The 20,991-nt window shown below is 44.8% G+C and overlaps 1 long non-coding RNA gene across 1 annotated transcript; it reads right to left on the bottom strand.

The window, feature by feature from the left end:
* Window positions 1–10,222: 10,222 nt before the first annotated feature.
* LOC146860591 (uncharacterized) lies at window positions 10,223–18,871 on the bottom strand. Its single transcript, XR_014979182.1, has 3 exons — window positions 18,764–18,871; window positions 10,693–10,806; window positions 10,223–10,404 (listed from the first exon to the last, which is right to left on the bottom strand). It is a non-coding gene; the product is annotated as an uncharacterized LOC146860591 (long non-coding RNA).
* Window positions 18,872–20,991: the final 2,120 nt, after the last annotated feature.

Genomic DNA, 20,991 nt, shown 5'->3' with positions numbered 1-20,991 from the left:
TAAAACAGGAACAGAGCATTTGGGCTGACCACCCCCGCCCACTTCTTGCAATGTCTCCTTAATTAGGCATTTAATATGGGTATCACTCTCTCCCCTGTGGCATTAAGACCATGCTGGCGAAGAGGCGGAAGAGGAATCAGAAGAGGAAGATGAAGATTCCTCTACATGCTTGTGCTTTTTTTAATGTTTGCCCATCGTGAGAAACATCAGCAAGAACCGCAATCCACAGGTGGAGTCCAACACAACAAGGACAAATGAAATCCAAAATAGAGAGTACAGCCACCAAACTGCTGCCAGATATACTGTTGGGACAAGTCAAGCTCAAACATGCGGACCTCACCACCGGCAGCATCGTGCCTGACTTCCTGACTCACCATTCCTGCAGGATGTCAGGCAACAGGACCCGGAAGCGCTCCACACTCCCGGAGCACAGAGCCGACCCCATAGGAACCCACACACATCCCGACATGCCCAGCAACCCAGGAGGCACGGTATGAGAAACCAGGAATCACTGCCGCAGCCTGAAAGTAAACCACAACGTCTCCCTCCAAGCCCAGCAGGGAGGGAGACAAGAACACCAGCCACGCCCCTACCGCCAGGCAGTGGAGGCATCCCACCAGGAGCTCCTGCTCCTGAATTGTTCCATTCTGACAAAGATAGAAAAAAATAACAGGATGATTGCGGAGTAAGTATGTTTATGTACTCCTGGTGGGACGGGGGGAAGGGGTAGAGTCCAACATTCCTTTGTTATTTTTTTCTGCACGTGAGATAGTGTTATCTCACTTGTTACGAATGGGATGGGGACAGGAGAGACCTGGGAGTAACGAGCCAGATTTTCACCATCCCCAGAGATATTGACTCTGGGTATAACGGTAACTGGAGAGTGGAGAAAATCTTGCCCATTTTAAGTTACACACTGAAGTTCCACTAAGAAGTGAGGAATTATAAGGGGAATTTCTAATTCTATATCCAGTCCCTGCATATTCCTCATTGTCAGCCAGATTTTTACCAAGAGTCTGTAACTGCTTTCAGCAGCCGAAATCTCTGGGTAAAAGTTAAGGCATCAGTGGTGTCCATGTGGATCTCATAATTCTGTTGGGGCCGCTAACTGCTGTTTTCAGCACTATCACTATTAAGAAGCCACTCATAATGAGGGCCAAGAAGTTCAGCTAATGGACTTAACTTTGGCTATTGAGAATCCACTGAGGTCTGACTTCTACTACCTTCCTGTTCACTTAAATCAAGGCAGTGTAATGTTGTAGACTGTACTTAAACTCTTAGTAGCTATTTTTATGGAACTTTCACATGTGCTGTATTATAACATTTGGTATATAAATTGTGATTGCATATGCTTCTGAATGTGTCTCAGTGTTGTGGGTGGTGTACATAAGGCCAGCTATGTCTTAAAATGTTCTGCCATTATTACTGAATTGGACCACTAAGTAAAGCTTCCAGTCCCCTAGAAGTCACATAGTTTATGCAAAAATGAAGACTAAGCATGATCAACGAGTGTACCTCATTAGATTAGGACCACATTGCATGAAAACTATTGGAATATGTTGCATTGATTTTTAACCTCACCTGACCCACCATCACTGGATGCTTTTCCTCACTCCCTGCTTTACCTTCCATGCTTTAACTCCTCTTTCATATCATGCTCTCAATAATTATCGTTATACTCTAGTTAATAGGAATATGTAGCACTCCATTAACACTCGCCTCTCTTTACTGAGGCACAACCTCTTGGATTCTCTCACTTTTCTGATTCCAGTTTTAGGGACAGCACCTAAGAAAAAGCATGCAGAATAACAAGAGAGTGACTAAACAGCAAAGGGCAGGGAAACCAATAACAGTGACACCAAAGGAGTTGAAACAAGACAAAGGGAATGATGAGCAAAATGCCCTCTCCTGAGAGTACAATTTGAGTGTATCCTTTTGATAATAATTCACCAAACACCTGCTTCTGACCCTTCTCTGCCAGACATCCCAAATGAACTACATGTTCCAGAATGCACTGCTGCTGATAATCTGTACCTCAGGCAACAACTTCAGAGAAATGGGGGTAAATCCTGCTGGAAATTCAGAGACCCTTACAGTGTGGACTGCCGCCCCCCCATAAAGGCCTCAGTCTTTGCTGTTCTTTTCTATGCCGCAACAGCCACCTCTTCTCGTGTAAAAAGGCCTTCTGGGTTGCAGTTCATGTGGTGATGATGATAGGGCAAGCACAACGATGCTTTGTCCTAACTCTAGGACACACACTAAGTCACTGAAATTACTCCATGTTTGAAACCAGTTGATTGATGTAAGTAGAAGGTTCTCTACAATAATCTGATAAATACAAGAAATAATTATATGAAATGCGTTTGGTTTTAAAATCTTATGAAAATACAAAGTCATGTTTTAATTTATATTGCATCACTTAATGACAACTAGGCCTGGGCAAAAATTTTGTTCCGTTCGCGGAAATTGCGATAATTTGACATTTTTGCGTTCCGCGGAGAGCGCGAAAATGTCAAAAATTCCGGTTTCCGCAGCTTGGCGATAATTTGTGTCTTGCTCGCGCTGTAAAATAATACATTCTCGCGCGCGCGCGATCGCCTTACCTGAATCCCTGCGTTCGCCGACAAGTTTTCTTGATCCGGTCGCGTTCTCCATGAGATGTTGTATTGTTTTTAGCCATTTGCGCTGTCTCGCGACAGTTCGCGCCCGCAGTGACGTCATGCGTCGCGCGATCACGTCTTTCTTCTCGCGATCATGCACCGCGAGAACAACTCAAAACAAGATGGCCGCGCCCGCAAGCAACCACATGGGTAAGTTGGCGACCCGCAACCATGCAGAAAATCTCGCGAACATGCCGGAAAAAAACTTCCGCATCTTCGCGATATTTCTGCTTGTTTGCGATAATTTTAAACATTTTCGCGATAATTTGCGAAGGTTAATTCCGCAAATTCCGCCCACCCCTAATGACAACACAATTTCGTGAAGTCAAATGTTTTATGTTACTATTCTAGATTTTGCAAATGATGCAGGCATAGAAAATCATAACAAAAGAATGAGAAATGCAAGAGTATATCATACTTTTATGCAGCCATTTAAGAGTATATTTTAATATTTTTCAACAGCACTAGTGAAAATCAAAGGCTGCTCTAGAGGATTCCCATATAAAACGCCCTAAAGCAGTCTAGTGTGGCAGGCAGTGCTATGAACGCAGCCCCCCAAAAATAACATTAATCTGTGCATTTCATAAAAAAATATTTCCATGGGGTATTCAGTGGTAGATTTCCATGGATTTGTGAAGATAAAACAGAAGCAACAATGTTGTGATCAAAGCGCATTCAGCGCTCAAGTGCCCCTTGGTGGCCATTTAAAGAAACAATGATGTTGCACCCAAATTATTGCTACACTCACACAACTCTAGTCCCTGAAATGGAAATTGACACCGTTTATTGGCCTTCCCTATCCTTGTGTACTGATCTTCAATACAGTACAGGCATCAGTGTGACACTAAGGCAAAAAGCCCTGTTGATCTTTTTGTCACAGGAGCAGTGGTGGTTAAGGTCTGGTGACTAAGGGAACATGCATAATCTACAGCTAAACTAATGGGGCCTGGTTCACAAAAGTAATCTGAAACAAAATCCTAACTTTATGGCTTTCGGTATTCAAAAAGGACATATAAGAGTAGTAAAGTTAGGATTTAGGTCTTAAGTTCAACTTAAGTAAAACATAACTTTAACTGAGACTACTCCTAAATGCCTTTTGTGAATACCGAAAGTGGTAAAGTTAGGATTTTGTCTCAGATTTCTTTTGTGAATTGGGCCCATGGATTCTGAGGACAGGCTGCTCCCAAGGACAAGTGTTTTGTCGAGAATGCTAGGTTTGGCCATCAAAATGTAATTTGTTCATGAAGAGAGCTGTGGAAGGCATCCAGCAGGACAGCTTGGCAAGACATTTAGGGGTATATTCACAAGAATGTGTGCTAAACATCACCAAAAAATGCTAATGCAACTTTACATATCGCAGCCTATCGCGGACAAAATAACCCTGTGTCAATGTGGAATTCACAACACGGTGGTACCATGCGATAGTCCGACGAAAACGCGGCAAATGTCCGTGATACAACCACCTCGGTGGAGATAAAAACACGAACCTCAACACGAAAAAACATGCGATGTGCCCAAACGCGATAAGAAAACAGTGACAACCAGCGAGAGGCCAGCAATACCCACGCGTAATGCGGGAAAAAGCACAAGAACAGCATATAGAAAATGCCACTAAAAAAACGAAATCAACATCATGGATGCACCCTGACTGACTGCAGAGGACAACATGAACCCCACAATCCCCACGGAGGAACACCCAGGAATACAGGGCCCGTGGAAAGCCAATGAGAAGAGGAAGACGGGGTACAGTCGCCAGGAAAACCCGATAATCGCCACGGATGAGCCAGAACGCCACCACCAACTGCACGTCACCACCAACGTGTCATTGGCAACAAAGAGGCAAAGATGGAACACCACCTCGGACCATGTGAATGCCGCCGCATGGCAGAGGAGGACAATGGAAGAGCACAAGAGGCCCTGGACTGATTTGAATGGCAAAACAAAGCAGAAACTCGCAGCCAGCACAAAAGCAGCAACGCACCCCGGAGGAGGGGAGCCAGCAGAACACCAGGAGCTGAATGACATGGAGAAGATGGTGGCCACAGTCACCTGTCGGGAGACGGTGACAGGAGTCGGGGATCCGGACACTGTTCAACGTGACCCGACATCATATCAACAGGGTGCGCACTGACCAGGGAGTGGGTGGACGGGGAAGATGGACCCAATGGCACTCATGCACAATTAAGCAGAGCACACTGCACACCCACAATCACTCAGGGTCATGTCCCTGATCCCACGGGACACTTCAGCACACACACAAACACCAAGTAGTCCCACGTACACCTTGTGCCCAAAGGGGAACCCACACAACATATCAACAAGCACACAACAACCACATGCAAAAATACGAAACACAGCAAACATGTACATACGTCAGCCACACTGACAATGCAAGAAACACCACATGATGAGTAGCATGGCTGCAGTCCAATCACCATGACAAAGTACACAGCACGACACTGAGGTGGGTGAGTGCGGACCACAACCGGAAATGAGCAGGTCACACTTGGACACAACCACCTGCACAAACAACCCCTGACGTCAACGACGCATCTGTGGACAAAACATGCCCAAGGGTCACAACTTGACAAAGAGCACAAGTAAGCCAAGTCTGCAACACCTCAGCACCGTGGAAGCACAGAACTGACAGGCACATTGCATGAAAGGGACCAGTGGCAGACAAATCTGAGCCGCAGGAGCGAATCACCCACCGTGCAGAATACGCACATTAGTAGTGCACTTCGACATTGACAACATCCCGGTACAAACAGCAACACCTCCACAATGGAACACAGGACATAACTGATGCCACAAATGTGCACAGCATGGCAAATCACAGCTGGCACAGGAGGAAACTGTGACATGACAATGTACAAGTACAACCTGAAACCTGCAAGTATGTTTTGTTCACACATGCTGTGCTCATGGACATTTAGTACTGGCCCATGATTGCCAGGGGCGGCCACATTGTCAATTGCTCATGAGAAGTAATTGTCAATGATGATGTTCCTACGGGCCATTCCTGCCGCAGCTGCAGTGGGATGTGGGCCACCTGCCCTATCGTCCCCATCATCATCTGGTACTTCTGGAACTGGGATCCATGGGGCATTGGTGCGTACACAGATGTTGTGCAACACACAACATGCAACAATCATCTTGCACACGATGTTCGGGCTGTACAGGAGCTTTCCACCTGTGCCGTACAGGCACCTGAAACATGACTTCAACACGCCAAATGTGCGTTAAACAATGCCTCTGGTACGTATGTGGGCTGCATTGTAATGCCTCTGGGCGGGTGTGTTCGGGTCTCGGAGGGGTGTCATCATCCAAGGACAAAGTACATATCCTTGATCACCTGTGACAGTGCAGGGAGAAAAGAGTCAATACTTGGTTCAGCAGGATGTGATGGCAGGCCCACTAATCCAGTGACGCCTGTGCTGGCTGTGTGTGGGGTGAGCATAAGCCAGCCCTCAGGGACTAGCTGGTGCTGACAACAACTCCAACAGTCATCAGGCACACAGAGATGCAATGTCAGAACAGCAAAGGGATGACTTGAGTCGCACAGGGTTAGTGGCCCCGGATGCACAGTGGCCGACACAGGCCCACTGCCGTGGAATGCTGACCTGCGTGTGACGGGGGTCGGGAGTTGAGGGCAGAGCAAGGTGTCTTATGTGTCATAGGTGCCTTCCGCGGAGTGTCACGGGGGAGAATGGGAGGTCTACCCCAAAGGGCATGATGCAGAGGGCACATGTCAGCTGTGTCCGGCAACATGGCGGATATGAATGCCACAGACTCATGCCAGACACCAAGTCCGTTCCTGCCTGTTGCTGATGACAACCCCCAGGCCACAGGCTCAGACACCAACGATTTTCCGCCGGAGGCCACACACAGTGCACAGGGTTAGTGGCACTACGTGTCACAGGCTTGCGTTGAACAGGGTTAGTGGCACCACATGTCTCAGGCTTGCGTTGAACAGGATTAGTGGCACCACATGTCACAGGCTTGCGTTGAACAGGGTTAGTGGCACCATGTGTCACCAGCCTGCGATATGGAACTATGCCTCACTGATCAAAAGGAGTCTGGTGCTGTGGCCGCTGCCACGGACTTGTGGTCACTGCTATTCAGGACTCAGGACACAGTTCCACTTGTGGGACCTACTGGTACGAAGAGGATGCCGGTGGAGTATGTCAATGAGAAAGGAGTGATGAGGGCCAGCGTTGTGGGTGCCAGTGATGGTCTGCAGAGGGTGCAGAGGTCGTGGGACTGGGGCTTGGAGCTTGCCCCTGCACATGGTGGGCCCTCTTTGACACACACGTCAAAGAGGGCCCACCATGTTGGCAGGTGAGCAGTGCAGCCTTGGGGCGCTGGGGCAGGCAGGCCTGGTCTGGGTATCAGCGTCCTGGGGTGCAGCAGGCGCACAGGGTCGCAGGCACCACTGCTCACGGCGTCGGCCTCATGGTGGACTGTGAGGCGCTGTCCTGTCAGTGACGTTGGCCCTTCTGGGTGAGGACCATGCTCTGTGCCACAGGGTTTTTGTCCACACCCCTGCTCAGCCCTGGCATACTCTGGGCTAACCCACTATGCTCACACACACAGGGGGGGAGGCAGCGAGCGACATTTCCGCTATCTGACCCATGGCCTGGGGTGACATGGTTGCGTCCACTGTTCACTACTCTCCAGTCACCAGCAGTTGTGGTCTGAATGGACATATCTGTGGTTTGCATACCCATGTCTGTCCTGCATATCCACGCCTCACTTGTTGTGTACATTCCCATTCATGGGTCACTTGTATCCTTTGCACATGGCTGCATTCTGCACCTACACACGTTCAGTTGTTGTGTGGCTGTGGTGCCATGATATAGCTGTATTGTGTGCAGGGGTAGCCCAGGATCACCAGGGAGTAGTGTTGTCGTGTTTGGTAGGTGGGCCTGTTGATTGACATGTTGTATGTGCTTTGGTCACATGTGCATTCCCACAGTTGTGCGTTGTGTGATGGTGGCTTTGACGAGCAGTTTAGTTCCATATGTGCCATCCTGGAAGCGCTGGATGATGATAGTCGGAAGATGTAGGAATCGTGCTCACTGCCGGGGTAGTTTGCGACGACATTGGTGAACATTCTCCGGTGGTCCATTATTGCCTGCACATTGATTGAATGCGTGTGCTTTCTATTGCTGTAGTAGTATGCAGTATCCGTAGGGGGCACAAGTGGGACATGTGTGTAGTCTATTGCCCCCAACACGGCTGGGAATCCAGCTATGGCGTAGAAGCCTTGCTTGGCCTCCTGCTGTTCCTGGGCAGTGTGGGGGAAGTGAAGGTACTGGGGTATGAAGCTGAGGATGGCATCCAGGACAGGTGTGATGAACTTTGATAAGGCTGGCTGTGAGACCACTCCTACTCTGGCAGTTGTTGGTTGGGAGGTCCCAGAGGCCAACAGGTGCAGCACAGCCAGCAGCTTTGTCTGCGGAGGGATGTTGGTTCTCCGCTGTGTTGGGACTGTCAACCTGTTGCCGATGTGGGTCATGATGCGGATGATGGTTGACCTTTTGAGCCTGAAGTGGGCAATGACTTCCTCGGGTGTTAGGTCTGTGAGACTTGTGCGTTTACGGTAGGTCCTCTGTCTTACTCTGCGCTGCCACTGTGGTGGTCGGGGGGGGGGCAGTTCTGGGGGTGGTGGCAGTGGGTGTTGTGGCCCTGTTGGGGCTCCGAGCTGCATGATGAGTAGCTCCATGGCATCATTTGTTCTTCGGGTGTGGTTGTGTGAGGGGCTCCGTTGCCTACTGCAGGTAGTCATCTGGCTTTACACCTGCAGGAGGCAGGTGTTAAACACCTGCTGCTACCGCGGCTTATCGCATGGTTTTGACTGGCATCACGGATCTGGCAGTTTGTTGTGAAAGTGGTGTTGTGGTTTTTTTCATCTGTTTTTGCACGGGAACGCCTACTCTGCATCTCATTAGGGTTAGTTGGTGGTGTCCACCATGGAGATAAATTTTGGGGCAGTTATCGCGGGAATACTGGCGTTGTCTGCAGTTTGCACCAGCTTGTGTATGGGTTGTTAAATCTATCTCCACTTTTGAGGCGTTAAGGTGGAGATAAATTGGAGATAAGTCCTTGTGAATATCCCCCTTAGAGGGGCATTATTCCAACTGCTCTAGTTACCTCAGTTTTGCATCTGTCTTAGGTTGGGGCAAAGGTACACATGTGGAGTTTGCAACTCTTAATATACCATGCTTGCGGTCACCATGTTGCTAAGTATACAGAATGTTTTGAATAACCTTCTCCTAGATTAGGTTGTGATGCAGATGCGACAGGAGTGCTCATATGAGCAGAGTCAGTTACTTATCAAATAATCAGATGAGTGTGAAGCACCTGGTTCATGAACATACAGAATGAAATTTCCATAATCAGACATGTGGGACTTTGGGGACACATAGAACTGGGCATATATACTCAGAAACAAGTGTATCTTCCTGCAAACAACGAGCAGCTGGTTGAGATTACAGCCATAGAGGAAAATAAAGTCACATAATTTTCACTTTCTAAAAACAATGTTTCAAATATGATAAACACACTTTAAAATCATTCTCTTTTAAATGTGTTCTCATGTATATTTTATTCTTATCATCGACTCCAATTGTGAAGCATTAACTTCAAACTCAAAAAACACATTTCCATGAAGCAAACTTATAAATGAAGTGAACTTTTTGAAAAAGCGAGCATTTAAAAGATACGCATTTAATTATTTGACCGAACCTGCATATTCGAATCTTGGCTTGAGTTGAAGTAACTTTTAAGCCATTGTTCATACACTGTTGGCAAAAAGAGCAAGAGTGACAAAGACACTGATATTTCCTCAAGAAATTAACATAGCCCAAGAGGAAAACTTTTTTCAAATCACAATTATTTCACTTCGATAACATTTATGATAGTTGAAACCACATGCAAAATAGCTTCTAGAAAGCAGAAGGAAAAACATCTTCAAAAATTAATAGGGCAGCCCAGGAAAGACTCTCTGCGAGGAAGCTAGTGGCAAAAATGTAAAATTAATGTAAAATGGCCTGCAAAGACACAGGCATGAAATCGTTGTAGGAAAAAGAAATGGGCTGTGCTTGCTGTCCTATGGACTTGTATTTTCTACGCGGATTGTGATGTTCAGACGCCTACTCCATTGAAGTGACGAACTTAGTTTAGAGCTTGGATTAAATGCTGATGTGTCCATTAAAAGTTATTTCCTCTACTTCCGCGGTGCCTCTTGTCTGAGTTCAAGTCCTGCAAGGACAGAGATGCACAGTAACCTAAGAGTTGCTGTCCCTGGCAGAGGCCTCTACACAGCTGCTTCTTTGACAGATACCCTTCAATCCGCCAACATGCAAAGCGTCTGTTACTTATCCTGCAGACATTGCACTACTTTGGGAGAGGACAAGAGGTAAAAAATCCTGTGATAAAGGCCTTATCTCTGAGTTTGTATTTTCATTTCATAAGGTACAACAGAAGGTGACATATGCCCACTGCCATTCCTTAGTTTTTGAAGGAACATATTCATCAAAAAAGCATGCAGTCCCCTGAGCATGCAGCCATATGCTACAGGAAAATGTCACCAGTTAAAGATGTATTCATTTGCTGTTTTGAAAACTCTGTTTGATATTCATGCATTCCAAGTGTTTTGACCTAGATTTCGATAGACGCATTAGATCCAGCACAGAACAGGAAGCCAGCCAGCTGTTGCTTATGTAGTCAAAGGAAGAATCTTAAATAGGGAGAAAAAATGAAAACATTCATTAATAGGTGCCAACATTTTGCTCAGTCAATATGCTTAAAACTGGATTACCTAATGTAAACATGCGTGGCTGCATTTGCTGCAAGCTGTGGAAAAAGAACATAGACAACAACGGAAGGTCCTAAAGGTCCTATGAAATGATATATACACACACACGTACCCACAAAACAAACTTGCTAACATGGATTTTTTATTTAATAATCGTCTATTGGTCAATGTGGCATGACTTCGTTTCTTAGAGCAGAAAGTACAATGCACCTCATGTTTGAAAGTCCATAAATGCCGTGTCGGCATGGCGCTGTTTCCAATCCTGATGCTCACTTAACAAAATAAGGGGTGGCTTCTTCGTCATGGAGGAGGAGCGTCGCCACACTGAAAAATAAAATGATTAAAAAATCAGTTTATTATCATTTTTACTTTTTACTGAACCCATTGCCTGCCCTTATGGCGGGGGTGGAGCCATCCTGACAGAGGTTACTCAGCTGCAGGGAGTAGGAGTGGTAGTTGCATTGTAAGTGCGCATGCCAGTTTGGCCAGCCGTCATAGGACAGCAAAACTGACATGTCCACTTACATTTTTCCAACCCAGCTGTGTTGCACAGCCAGGTGGAGAAACGGCACAGCTTCCCTGTGCCTGAGTGAGCATCACTCAGGCCAATCACGGTGCTGCTTTCATGCTGGTATTACCAGCATGAGAGCCGCACCGTGGTTGGCCCCTGGGAGCCTCTACAGTGTGCCCAGTGTGCGCAGTATCAGGGGAGGAGCACGGAAGCGGGCCACAATGGCAGGTAAGTGTTTTCATCTATTATAACCCCACCTGGTATTTGTGTTGCCCCACCAGTTTGTAGTTAGAGCAGTCACCATGGAAACAGATGCATAATGGCAGTTGCAGTCTTGGATGTTTCCAATTGTTCTAAGGTAAAAAATTGATTGACAAGAAGGCTGAGAATTGAAAATAGTGTTCTTGAACAATGGTGACATGCTCATTCTGCAAAAAGGTCTGCCTTTTTTTAATTCTTCACTTCAACATTCAGTTACCAAAATTGTGGTACATTTCTACTCTAATGCCATTGGAAGACATGGATGAAGTAATGTTGAGGATGATCTAACCAAATGCTTCTATTTTGATCTGTCTGGAAACACATTTCACAGTTGTAAATTGTAACTGAGATAAATCTGGGAGGGTATCCAAAATACGGTGTATGTTTTTTCTTCCCACCTGTTGCCTGATGTACCAAGTGCTTAATCCATAGCCACACCAGTTGCACACTTTTAAAACATCCTTATTACATTAAAGCTGTTATATCCATAGGTCAGGTCCTGCTGCAGTATTAACTAGAAAAACACTGATTATTGGGGCGTTTTTTCAAATGTTTGAAGGGGCTGCAGCTGCAATACCTACATGCGATGACCATTCCAATTTCAATCAATCCTACATGCTAAAGAACCATTTGTTTCAGGGAACTGAGTACTATTGTTCCATGTTGTCATTCGTTGAGGCTCTACAGGATGTGTGTGGTAACAAAATGTTCATGACACTTTTTATTTGGTTACATTTGTGCGACAAATCACTGTGGTAACTTTTAGACGTTTGCCTTTGTATGTTTAATTTCCAATAACTTTTTATTGATAATAAAATATGGCACTAAGGGCTAGGTGTACAAACATTAGGAATAGTGATTTCCTAATTGCGATTCAATTTGAATCGCAAATAGGAAATCAGTATTCCTAATGTACGAAACTCTTTTGAGTTTCATTAGCCATTCCTATTGGATCGCAAAGTAGCCTACCTCATGCATATCAATGAGGTAGAAATCACAGCCATCACAGGGATAGTGGCCTGCTGAGGTTAGCAGACCACCATGTCTGTGTTTGCTTTTTAATAAAGCAATATTTTTTTTAATGCAAACGGGATGCATTTAAAAAGAAAAAATGAAACTTTACAGTTTCATTTTATAAGAGTAGGCAGTGGTCCATGGGATCACTGCCTGCTCTTACAAATTATCGATATTAACTTTCTCAAAGGGGAAGGGGCCCAATGAGACTTTGTCAAACACCACTTATATCTAATGCCTACTTTCAAGTGGGAGAAGCTTCTAGAACCATCCCTCTACAAAGATGTCTGGAATTTCCTTCCTCCCTGACCTGGCCCCAGCTTGTCTTGGGGAACAAAAGACTACTGTGAAACGTGTTGTGAGGGGGCTGAGGCACAGCCTTTGTCATGTGCAAGTGTGGTAGGTTACAGCTCCTCCACCTCAACCAGACAGAGATGGCCCTCCTGCCAACACCTATTCCTCCTTTGTCTCACTTTCTGGAAGTAATACACACACAAAGACAAACTGCTAGCTACATCTAGTCATATGACCAAGGATACAGGCTGGAGGCACCAAATGGTTAGGACGAGAAAATGCCAACTTTCTAAAAGTAACATTTTCAGAATTGTGACTTAAAATCCAACTTTACCATTAAAGAGCGTTTAAATTACAATTATTTAGATACCAAACTCAACTTTCCTACATGCACCCAATTGAAATTTATCATGTATTTAATATAATAAAGTAACCAAAGGTAATCCTCTGGGAAAGGTAGGCTTTGCAGTAGTGAAAAATAAATGTAAGAGTTTCTCATCCCCAGGACATGTAAACCTTAAAAGTACATGTCCAACTTTTTAAATACACTGCACCTTGCCCTCTGGGCTGATTAAGACCTACCGTAAGAGTGGGTTATTTGTATTTAAAAAAAAAGATTTAAGCCTGGAAAGGTGTTTATTTTGCTAGGTCGAAATGGCAGCTTAACCCCTTCAGTGCCCCGCCCTTTCCCCGCCCTGTGCCGGGCGTTACATTAGCGGGCGGGGTTCACGACGAGATAGTCTCGTCATGGGCACAGCGCAACCGTGCTCCATGACGAGACTATCTCGTCATGGGCACTGAAGAGGTTAAACTTCACACACTGGCTGCAACGGCAGGCATGAGCCATATTTAAAGGGTTTTCAAATCTGTGCTGCAAACCCAATAGTAACATTTAATTTACAGGCCTTGGGTACATTTAATACTGCTTTACTAGGGAGTGACAAGTAAATCAAACGTGCCAATTGGGTCGAAGCCAATGTTACCATGTTTTAGGGAGAGAGCACAATCACTTTAGCACTGGTTAGCAACGGTAAAGTGTGCAGAGTCTTCAGGCCATCAAAAACAAGGTCATCAAAAACAGCAGGATTGAAGGCAAGAAGTTGGGGAAAACTATCCCAGGTTGTCAGATCCAACAATTAATTAAACAATTGATAACGAATTACTGTTCATTGACTATTTATCTCAAATTCCTGACCTTTATTCAATGGCTAAGCTGCTTGCATTGCTGACTCCTCGTTTGGTTTTCTGGGTGTGTGGCATCTGCATTCATAGCCTTCTTTATTCCTCTAATTTTATTGTTTGGGAAGTATGGCTCTTTCTTTAAACCAGCTCTCTCACCCATATAAAATACTATGAGCCTTTAACTCAACCCTTCTTCTATGTGATTAGAAGTTTTATTACAGTTTGGTGACTGCCTGTAGTGTCATCATCTCTGAAAACACAAGGGTCTAAAACTGTGCCTTAAGGTTCAACATACCAGGGAAATTTGGAAGTCGGTGCCCTGTATAAAGATTGATTAGTTTGGGGATTTTTCAAGCTAATCCTTTAAAATGATGGTTTACAATATGTGTGTGGTTCCATAATAAGCACTAAATGATTTGTTGCTGATTGTGAATCTAGTTACCGTGTTCCTCGCGTGTACTGAATGGTGTTCATTCACTTCACCCTGCACTAGGCTGATGTGATGATGATGCTGAACCCAAGCAGTATAAAACAGTTTCGCAGGGTAATAGCAATGTCACTTCAGTTATTTTGGGTAGTAAATGTATTAAACAGTAGATTAGCTGTCAGAATCATACCAGAGATGCAGTGTGTGACAAACCTTTTTAAGTTTGAAAGAAGAATTTTATTGAGACAAACAGAGGTATCCATACTGTAAGCAATAACAATAAATACATATCAAGGTAATCCATTGACATAGAACAAAAAGAAAGCGGTAAGTTCATGCCATTACATTACAATAGACTTATACTGCTAAAAATAAAAAGACAAAGTCATGAGTAAAAGATAGGCTAGTGATGCAAAGAAAATAACTCAAAACAGTATTAAAATTTGGAAATAAATATGGGAACGCATAAGGGGTTCATGGGGGTTTCAAGACCTCTGGTTGGGACGGCTTTAGCTGAGAGGATTTTTTGGCACACAAGTCAAGGTAAAGTGTAACAGGGGACCACAAGTCCAAACGCTTCGTTGCCAACTGCATTGGATATACAAAGGAGGTGTCCAGTCTGTGATTATGGCAGACTACATACCACCACGCCTTGTAAGAAATTTTAGTAGAGTCCTTCCAATTAACCGTGATCTGCTGAAACGCAGCCGCTAACAGCAAATCAACAATTTTAGTATTACCTGGGACATTCTCCCAGCATGGTGAGAGACTCCCTAAGAAAATATGAGGGATAGAAAAGGGAAATGTAGTGTCAAAAATTAAATTTATTTGGGACCAAACTCGCTCCCAAAAGCTTTGCACAAGCGGGCATAGAATTAGCGCATGGAATATGTCAGCGTTTGGGGACGAACATGACCAACACGTATCTGGAGTAGATGTGAATCTTCTGCTCAAAGCACTTGGAGTAAGTAGAATACGATTATACACAAAAAATAGCGTTTGTGTGAGATTGGCTGCCCTGGAGGATTTACGCAACTTGAGCCAGATATTATTCCAAAGAGATAGTGGCCATGAGAGTTGAAGATCGCGCTCCCAAGCATCCTCCACTTTAGATTTCTGTCTAAGAACGTCTATCCCCTGTAAGTGCTTATATATGCTAGAAGCCGAGGGTTTAGACTTAAGTAGGGAGGAGAGTTGTGAGAAAGAAGTCTGGGATGTGGGGACCTGAGGCAAAGCAGATAGGCGATCAAACCTATCCATCACAGCCAACTTGAGTAAAGGATATTTATGTATGAATGAGGCAGGCAAGTCAAAACGCTGCTTAAGTGAGTGAAAGGACATAAAATTTGAATCTGAGAATAACTGGTGTATCCATATTAAACCCTTTCGATGCCAGGTCTTCCAGTAGAATGGTTTACCACGCACAACCAAGTCTTTATTATGCCAGATTGTTGAATTTAGGAAGTAGTCAATCGAATCCGGGGGGGAGAAGGTGAGAACATCAGGAGCTTGGAAGTCAATTTAATTATAGGAGAGGACACCGCCTGCGGTTTGCGTGAAAATGAAAGGTATTCAGAAAAGGAGAAGGGAGAAAGGAAAAGACGCTCTGTCCTAAGCCATAGAGGACAGTTCTCCGAGGGGTCGAGCAACCAGAGTGAGGCTTGTCGCAGAAGGAAAGCTTTTTGATAAACCTGGAAATCAGGAAAATTAACTCCACCCTCAGCCTTTGGGCAAATTAATTAAGCTAATGACATACGATGCCGCTTTGAATTCCACAAGAAGGAAGAAAGGGTGGAATTGATCTTTTTAAAGAATTTGGCCGGGATGGGGACTGGAATATTGGAGATGGTGTATAGTACAATGGGTGCTAGCATCATCTTTATGGTGTCTAACCGACCCCACCATGATAGGTACAGTGGATGCCACTTGGCCGTTAAGTCAGTAATTTTTTGTATACATTTGTTTAAACATAGCGCTACTGTGTCAGATATTGAGGAAGTAATATACATGCCCAAATATCTAATATGAGAGGGGCTCCACGTAAAGTTTGAGGCGCTGAAATCTGCTTTAAATGTGTACTTGGTCAGGGGAAGAATCTCACATTTATCGCTGTTCAATTTGTAGCCAGAAATATTAGAATATGCCTGTACATCCGTCAAAAAGGCGGGAACAGAAACACTTGGGTTGGACATAAAAAGTAAAATGTCATCTGCATAGGCAGCTAACTTAAGGTGAATGTTCGTTGATTGAAAGCCAAATAAATTTGGATTCTGACGAAGCTTAGAAAGAAAGGGCTCCAAAGCTAAATTAAAAAGAAAAGGAGAGAGAGGGCAGCCCTGACGGACCCCCCTGCCCAAATCAAAATATGAGGAAATCAGACCATTGGCACAAATAGCCGCACGCGGGTTGGAATAAAGAAGAGAAATCAAGGACACAAACTTGGGACCGAAACCAAACCAACGAAGAGTATAAAATAAATATTTCCATTCAACCCTATCAAACGCCTTCTCGGCCTCAAGCGCAATTGCCGCTAGGGGATGCTTCAAGGACGAGGATTTGGACAAGACATCGAAAAGAAGTCTGGTATTGTCCGTGATAAATCTGCCTTTGACAAAGCCCGATTGTTCCGCATCTAGTAAATCAGGCAAGTAGGAGTCAAGACGTATGGCTAAGGCTTTGGAGAAAATCTTATAGTCTATATTGACCAAAGAAATAGGCCTTTAATTTTTGCAGTGTCTATGGTCTTTCCCTTCCTTCGGTATCAGGCATATGTGTGCTTCCGAAAAGGAACCTGAAGAACAACCCAGGGTATTAAAGAAAGCTATAAGGGAGTGCAACTTGGGTAACAGGAGTTTGGAAAAGTGCTGGAAGAACTGTACTGTGAAGACATCAGGCCCCGGCGCCTTATCTTTCTTGAGCAGCTGGAGTGCCGCTAACAGTTCTTGGTGCGTTAGATCGGACTCCAGGAGACTGAGATCCGGCTGATGATAGGGAGGAGCCTGAAGTGTTGAAAAAAACTGGGAAAGAGAGTCATCAGAAGGCTGCGATTCTAGGTATAGAGGGATTTGTAAAACAGGGAGAATTCGTTCAGAATATCCGAATCTTTAAATTTCAAATCCAGGCAGTCATCATAGATGGACTCAATATTAAGTCTATTCTGTTTAACTTTCAAGTAGTTAGCTAGTATCTTTCCTGCCTTGTTTTTGCCTCCATAAAATTTAGCACTGGACTTTAGCAAGTACAATGAAGCATCTTCCGTAGATTTCTTGTTAAATGCTAATTTGGCGTTAATGAGGGCCGCGAGGGAATGGCTCGAATGCGAAGTGTAAAAGGAATGTTCCAATGCTTTGATGTCCCGTAAAAGGTCAGCAGTAAATTTGCGGGAAAGTTTCCGCCTCTTAGCAACAAAGCCAAGTACGAAATCCCTCGCTGAGGCCTTGAAAGCATCCCAAATGGTTGAGAAGGGCATGGATTGGTCAGTATTAAACACAAAAAACTCTTCAAAAAAAGTAGTAAAAGCAGCGGTGAATTTCGGATCCAGAAGGAAGGCATTGTTAAAGCGCCACCTTTTAGGACCTGTGGCTTGAGGGAGAATTTCGAGACCAATTGACACAGGGGCATGATCTGATAACAAAATAGGGCCAATTTCTGCGTGTGTAAGGGTTTGTGAGATAGAGTGAGAAACAAAAATGTAGTCAATTCTCGATTGAGTGTGATGTGAGGGGGAATAAAAAGTGTACTCTCTGGTGGTTGGATTACAGAGATGCCAGGCGTCAAAGAGTTGGTGCTGGGAAATAACTCGTACAAATGATTTCTGAGGTTTGTTAGGAATATAAGGAACCTTGGAGCTTCTGTCAATAAAGGGATCAAAAACCTGATTGCAATCACCAGCAAAAATAAAATTATCCTCTAAACCAAGGGCAATCTGAGCAGCTAAGGTGGACCAAAAAGATGGTTCTCCGCAGGTTGGGGCGTTTACATTGAACAGAGAAACAGGAACCCCTTTAAAGGACAGTTTAACATTTAACCATCGTCCGTTAACATCTGAATTCTGGGTCAATAACGTAAGCGGGAGAGATTTGCGGCAAAGAATCATCACCCCATTCCGTTTGCCATCCCCAGGAGAGAAGAAGACCTCCCCTACCCAACCCCTTTTCAGCTTTAACGATTCATCAGCGGAGAGGTGAGTCTCTTGTAAAAAGACAATGTCCGCATTTAATTTGGCCAGATGGGTCAAGATCCTTTGCCGCTTAATGGGAGAATGTAAACCCCTGACGTTCCATGTAACTAGTTTCAAAGACATGAGCAATCATAAGTAATACAGAATGCAATTAGAAAGCATAAAGTCAATGCAGTACAAAATCCGTAGAAAATGGAAAAGATGCATGGCACAAAAGAATCTGTTGGTTGAAGAGAGAAACAGAAGAAAAAGACGAAGCAAGCATAGAGAAGAGGATAGAAGTAAATAGGAGAAAGAAAGTCGAAACAATAGGGATACCAGAAAGGCAATGAGATACACATGAAAAAGTAGAACACCAAAACAAAAACAGTACAACAGAGAAGACGCACAACAAAATATAAAACATACTTACAAAAGGAGAGAATGGATGGGAGGGTGGGTGGAACCACATGGAGCAGACACACGTCCAGGGAGGATCCGGTGGGGAACGGGGAAGACCGTATAAGAGGACATCATAACTGTGAAACAAGAACATATGACAAAAATGAGTCTCAAGAGGCAACTGTAAAAGACAAGCACCAGGAAAATACGAGCCTAAAAAATATAAAAGAACAATACTGTAAAAATGCAGAACCATTAATGCAGTGAAGAACGGCACAAATAACTAGCACTACTATATAGAATAAAATGGGAACAACTTTCAACTAGCAATTGGAGAGCCTATAAAGCAGGAAGAATGATAGAAAGACAAAAATATTGAGTAACGATTAAGCAACATGTGAGGAGGGAGCTCCCGAAGAGGTGGTGGCATCCATCCTGTGTGAGTCGATAAAGCTCTGCAGGCGCCCAGGATCTTCGTAAGTCGTAGTCCTATTATTGTACGTGACCTTGAAAAGACAAGGGTGAAAGAGGCCAAATCTAGCCCCCATAGAACGAAGATCAGGTCGGAGATTCAGGAAAGCTTTGCGCCTGTCGGCAGTGGCTTTAGAGTAATCCTGCGCAAAAAACAGCGTGGAACCTGACCATGTGACACGTTGAAGAGCTTTGGCTGCCGCCAACACCTTTAGCAAATCTGTATATTCTAAGAAGTAGATGATGACACCCCTCGGCCGTTGGGGAGAGGAGCCAACAGAAGGAACACGCCCTAACCTGTGGGCTCGTTGGATGTTGAGCATAGTTCCGTCTGACAAGTGAAGGACTTTAGGGAGGAAAGTCTTAAAGAACGCAATAGGGTCACTCCCTTCAAGTCCCTCCCCCAGGCCAAAAATGCGGAGGTTATTCCTCCGATTGCGATTTTCAAGGTCTTCGACCTGTTTCTGGAGGCTAATAATTTGCGAGTGCAAGACAGGAACAGTCTTAGTAGTGTCACTGAGGGTGGCAACACTATGTTCAACCGCTGTAAGCCGTGTGTCGAGTTGCCCCCACTTGTCAGAGAGAGCTTGTAATTTGGAATTTGTTTCCTCCATAAAGGGTCTAAGAGCCCTTATCTCATGTAGCAATAGTTCCATGAAGATATCTGAGGATGCTTTGGGAGGCGAGGGAGGGTCTTTTTTTAGCCTCTTCACGTTCGACTTGGCAGTTGTAGCAGGTACAGGATCCATCGTCAAATGCTCAGTCCCTTCCTCAGGCAGCTGCGAATCTTCCAGCTTGGAAAGTTGTGAAAACAAAGTAGAATTTTTGACAAATGAACGCGGCGGTAGGGACGGACTGGTATGAGCGCCCCGTGTTCTACCCCTAAATTAGTAGGACTAGTAGCAAGGCACAGAAGAGAAGAGACCACCCAATATGGTGCGCAGTAGCTAGTCGTGAGTCAACAAGCAAGGTGGTAGCGAGGGTGAAGAAAGCAGTCCAGAACTTATTTGCCAATAAGGTTACTAGAAGCTACAATCCATGAAAAAAGTGGTAATGAGAGTAACAGCGAGGAGCTTTCGTGGACCCAAAGCAAGACTATGCAGTCCCAGCCAGCGCCTATCCGGAATTGGGCAGCAAAAATATAACAGAAGAGAATGATGAGGCAAACCATCACCTAAAATGGCGGCCACTGCTAGTATCCATGTAGGCTGAGGTAAAAACAGAAACAGCAACAAAGAAAAACCAGGAAAAACGGTCTTGTAGGCATCATGAGTAAAGGAGACATCAATTGCCACTAGAATTATGTCTTGATATCGCTTTGTAGTGGAAGCTCGTGAGAAGAGAGGTCATTCCGCCGAAATTCAAAATGGCGGCCGCGATGCTGCAGAGACGGGCAGACGCTCATTACCTGAGAAAGGTAAAGTAAATCGGCTCAAATCTGCTCGTGTAACATCGTGCGCGATGTAGGAGCGCTTCCGATGCTAAATGCTGCCAGCCGCTTCTCAGGAAATCATCGCGAAGTCGGACTTCTCCGCTCCGGGACCGGGAGCCTCACGGAGACGCGTCCATACTCCTTGGGCGTCTAGTCACGCCCCCCGTGTGTGACAAACCTAACACATAAATTTAGGAAGTACATCCAGTTCATATTGATTACATTTACCACCTTCCCCTATAAATAAAACTTCGAATAATGGTGGTGCTCCCACAGGCCATACAAGCATTTTAAACACCAGTTAGGCACCTAGCCTGAATTCAATTGTCATCCTGAAAAGTACAACATCTTTGAAG

This window comes from Triturus cristatus, chromosome 3_1, assembly GCF_964204655.1.
Source record: "Triturus cristatus chromosome 3_1, aTriCri1.1, whole genome shotgun sequence".
In the NCBI taxonomy this organism is placed as follows: domain Eukaryota; kingdom Metazoa; phylum Chordata; class Amphibia; order Caudata; family Salamandridae; genus Triturus; species Triturus cristatus.
This window is presented reverse-complemented; position numbering and strand designations above follow the sequence as displayed.